The following is a 5,569-nucleotide window of genomic DNA, read 5'->3' on the forward strand; positions in this document are numbered from 1 at the left end:
ACCAATGGTGCTACAACTTTTACGGGCCTCAGATTTATATATCTGTTCCGTAGTCATTTAGTAGGGGGAGCAATCTTTTCTACCTGACACACACCATCGACAGTTTTTCGCTATTGTTTCTTTCACCGTACGAGCGAGTGTTAAATGCGCACATAGAAAGTCCTTTGAAGCACAGCTTCTTTTGCGTGCTATTTGTGCTGTTTTTAATATTACTTTCGTTTAGACAACTTCGGGAGGTCTAATAGCTTAATAGATCGGAGCGGCTTATTTGTATTGTAACATAATTGCAAATAATAAATCTATTTTAACAAAATAAAGGCGTTTTATAAACTTAAAAAATGTATATAAATGGTATGTTTATTTCTGTGTACTAGTATGTTGTATGTCCTTCAGTCACTTTACTGTGGTTGTTAGCGGAATTACCGGTCGAAGGTCTGTGTCTCATTTCTAGTTTCAGTAAGTCACCTAATCAAATGATTTTAACGTTAGCGTTACTACGGCTAGATAAAACATATTAAACTTTTATTGATGTAAAAGCTACATTGCGAGGAACTACTTTCGAGGTAATAACAGTCAAAATCCTTCATAAAATGAAAGATTTCTAACAATTCATTTCTCATTCAAACTCGACTATTATTCTTAAAAACAAAAGAAAGTTTCTTTTGGTGATTATTGTATTGTAATTGGGATATTGTTTATTTTTCTGGGAATATTATGATTAAGGAATGATCTTTTATGGTTCTTCGATGGCGTATCTAAAATATATAACGTAAATGAACTAGAAACTATGTGGAACCAGTATTTCCTAACCAATTCAACTTAGGGAACCTAACCCTTAAATAACCCCTAAAGAAAAGAGCGTACCAATTCTTAAAAAGCCGACAAACCGACAAGCCTTGGCAATATGAGAGTTGAGCCTGCTGCCCGTTAGCCTCCTGTTAGATAAAAAACAATTTTACGCAAAGAACTTCCGTCTAGTTCTTTATTTTGCACTATTAAGAATAAACACGTGTTTCTTAGAAAATAAGAATAAAATAAAAATATTGGTACAGTATACCTCTTTGACCAATTGTAAGCTTATTTACTCTACTAGTCATATATATAACCCATATGGTTTGCCAGTATTAAATAATAGATATCACTGTAAGAACTTACTAGAAACTAAATATTGTGTATATTTTAGATAACCATATAAAACTGGACCAAATTTCGTTTTCTTTAAGCATGCACTGCTTATTTTACTAGAAAATAATGCCCCCACAAGTTTCAGTACTAGGCCACTAAGACCACATAAATATAAAGAGTTCTTTGAAAATAAGTTAAGCGCAAAATTACTGTTTGGAAGTCGGTGAGTTTGGAGTGGGACGCGGCTAGGTGAGGATGCGATGCGGCGGCGCGGCAAGGGGCAGGGTTGCGCGGGGAGGGGAAATAATCGATACCCCATAGAAACATAAGAAGGGTGGACATACGGGCCAGATTATAGCATTTTGGCGCGTAAATGTCGAAGCGCTTGAGAAAGTTCTTTTTTTTAAATGGCATCTGTGCTCGTCAAATTTATTATTTAGCCTTTATTTTTTAATGTACTTAAATGTTATTTTTTGATGCGTTATAACTTTACAAAGTTTTAATAAAATTTATATTTTATAATATCTTTTGCTTAGTTATCTATTTTAACCTCGTAGGTGATTTTATTTAGAAACATATGTGCTATTTTTATATAATATAATTATATATAAGCATTCGCTTTGTCAATATGTTACATACCATAGATATTCGATGTCGATAAAGATATTTGGTTAATGTATATAACATTTACGTGTAATAGCTCCGTTAATAGCACACTGATTTGTAGCAGAACAGAAAAAAACAGAAACTTTTATCTTTACCGCACAACGATAAATTGTTAATTTTTATTTGTGAATTTTTACAAGTACGATTTATTTTTCTGAAATAAAATTATTATTATTATCAACTAGCGAATATGGCTATTCAAAAGATTTTTTTTAAAAACAACTTATAATAGTGATTTACTAATCATCCACCATGACTTTCCCGTGTCATAAATAAAAGAACCCCTGTCCCCATGAATGGTACAGATGCAGCATTGCAGTGCGGTGTCACTGACCTCATAATGCCCGCGATGTCAAATTGTCAATATTAAATCCGCGCCACAGATTATCGTACAATCAACATGTAGATTATACGCTTTATTTAATTGTATCTATGGCTTTCACGTCTATATTTATTTGAAAGTGACTTCTATACAAACTTTATTATCTAATTAAATTATGAATGAATCCTAACCTATTAAAGTAAAGGAGTTTCAGTTTTAGGACTGAAATCTTCTTATATTGCTTCTAAAATTAACATTATCGAGAAGTATCGGACTCTAGAAGGAACCTTAGAAAATAAATTCCTAATAAATTATTATGTAGTGTGTTCAATTGTAATTGATAACCAACACACTTGTTTACCGACTCAATTACATAAAAATTGAGGACAATATAATTAATATCTTCACAGGAATGTAGACTTTTGATGCATTAAACGCAACAATAATTAATAAACGGTCAATTTAACCGTCTCATAATCGTTTAACATTTATAACTCCTACATACGACTCAAAATCGCGTAAAAAATCTGTAACTCGTGGTCTAAAACGAAAAGTTTTGTTGGTAAATCGTTTAACATAACCAATACAACTTGGTCTGTATCGTGAATCATTTTTCTGTTGAAGCAAGTTTGGTTTTTAAGTTGTTAGTAGGTCTATATATAGTGGCGATGATATTCTAAGAGGTGGCCAATGACGGAATGAGTCACGGGTGCATTCTTCACTGGTCTCGTATCCGTTCCTTTTTTGTTTTAATTTTCGGAGTGTCGACGCAACGTGTTACTACCGAATTAACAATAGGCCTTTAACACCTTTTAAAACATTTTTGTTTAATTGAATAAAAGAAACTCATAAACCAAAGAAATTTTGGTTTCCAATTGAATTTAATATCTGTTGTAGAGTTTTTTGTGATATATGAATGAATTATAGAGTGAGTGATAATAATCTCGAATTACAAGATATTTGTAGTTTGACAGTTTTTATTTCTCGGGATTCACTTCATAATTAAAACAATCCTTTTTCACGATAAAACAAATTATAGCTTGCTTTGCTTTTAAGTTATTCCTAAATCCCTGCCCGGAATACATATAATACTTGAAACGATAAATATTTATGACACCTCCGCAAACTTGTACGAAAGTGCGGGGAAAAATTCAATAAAACTAATCTTCTGTGGAATACATTTGTGTCATAAAAGTCATATTCGCAATTTTATTCTATATCACTATACGAGAAGTGATCTTTGAATCCTTAACTGTAATTTGTCAGATAATATAAATACTCATTATCCACATGCATCCACATACTCACTCACGCCTTTACGCGCGTTGTTAAATGTAATTGAAAAAAACATCTATTTTGGTATTTACTATAAGTTTGTTATGACCTGACACATGTATTTTTAACTTAAAAGGGTTCCCAAATATAACACATTTAAAAAAAATTACATAAATATAATGACAATGTAGTAGGTACATAATATTAGTACTATTGGCTTAGTGAAGAGTAAGGTCGAAACTTAAATCTTGTTGCAGTAATTTTTGGAGTCACCCTCATCACTTACTTCCTCCTTCAAATCGGGAAAGCCTTTTCGGCGGAGTTTGATGACAAACTTAGTGACACGAGAATTATATATAGATTTACATTCAAACGAAATTATTTTCCTTGTGAGCCTCTTACACGTACGTACTCTTACTTCTTGCCTCCTATTACATTTAAAAAATCTGACGTAAAAAACTTCCGTCTAGTGCTATATTGACGTAAGTATTAAGAATCATTAAGGAGGATTAAACACGATGTGACAGTTAATTTGAAATTAGACTTATAATAACGCATTGCGTGCTTCTGAGACAATGATGTCAAGCAAAAAACAATTGCAAACTAAAGTTTTGTCTGTAAGCTACGGATTAGGTTAGATTTTATTAAATATTCTAAGTCGGTATCCTTATAATATTTTTAACAATTTGGTTTTATTTTTTTCTATCATGACTAAAGTTCACGTGAAGGATGACTGATGACTATGTGTTGTTTTAGGACAACTTAGTAACAGTCTTGTAAAACTAAACTAATAATAATTTTGGACTGAAAGAGACGCCCTAAACGTGGTCACACTATACCCCTTTGAAGGGCAACAAGCTATAGACATCAGATATATTTGTACGTCTATAGTTCTATATATAATTGAATTTTTTTTTGTTATTTTCGTCATCTTTTTAAAACTATTTTGAATGCTATCTCATTTATAGTTTGAGGTAAGACCGTTTTAAGTACAAAGATATTGGAGAACTCTGATATTGTATGATTTAGAGTCCAGACAAAGAGTTAAGTGACACAGACAAAAGCGTTTTGGATTTTGACATTTGAAAGTCATAGCTGTCTCGACTATGATCCTCCATTAATACAAAGATTAAGTATATAATAACTTTAATACAATATAGGAATGGCACAATACCGAATCCTTTGTTCCGCAATCATCAAACCTCTTAATCCGAAATTATATACAGGAACAAACAAAATATTACGCATAATCGCTTAAAAATATTGTTTTTCATAATCTTTTTCAATCAATTTACCGTGCGCGCCGCAAAAGGGCGTAACAGCAAACTCGACTCTATGGCACAGCGTTCCGCAAGGGAGGTTTCTGGGCGGACTAGGGGCTGACGGGGGAAACGTTATGTGAATTAATGAATTATTTGTTAGACTCTTAACAAGTTACTTCTATCATAAATAGTATTTTTTAGGTCAGTTATTGCTGCTACTAACGGCTTACACACACACACACAATTATTTTTGGTGATATAGACATTATGAGTAGATATTTTTTTAAGATTTAACTGCCAATTTATTGCACGACTATCAATGCGAAATCAATTACATAAGAAAATAATAATTTATTTGCGAGTGCAAATTGGACAAAGACAATTACAGATTCAATAAAGATTTCGTGTTGCTATTAAATATATAAAAATATTTACCATGTGCTCCACAGACTATATAAAATTATGTATTATTCTTTGAGTCTCTTGATCTATGTTTTGTATTTAGAACGAAAATAGAAATCAACGTAAAGATAATTATATATTTGAATGAGATAAAACCCTTACCTTGAATCATAATTTATCTAAAAATAAATGTTTAAAGTTTCTGTCTCATTCATATAATTTATCTTATAATATGATTTGAGACATTTTAACAGTACAAAATCTTTTCATAATTAGCAATAATGTCTATATCTTTCGTTACCTTCGGTACTTAAACAAAATATTGCAAACAAGTTTGGGAACATTACTGCTTCATCATCACTAAGTGTGGTGATGATGAGGCGCCGTACAATGAATCTTAAGATAAAAAAAATACCTTAAAATACTATGTAACATACATACATCACAAATTCCCGCTTGATAACTCTATTTTTAGATTATTCATATCTTTATTGAATAGTAAGCAAATATTAAATAA

This window comes from Pieris brassicae, chromosome 9 (assembly GCF_905147105.1).
Source record: "Pieris brassicae chromosome 9, ilPieBrab1.1, whole genome shotgun sequence".
NCBI lineage: Eukaryota > Metazoa > Arthropoda > Insecta > Lepidoptera > Pieridae > Pieris > Pieris brassicae.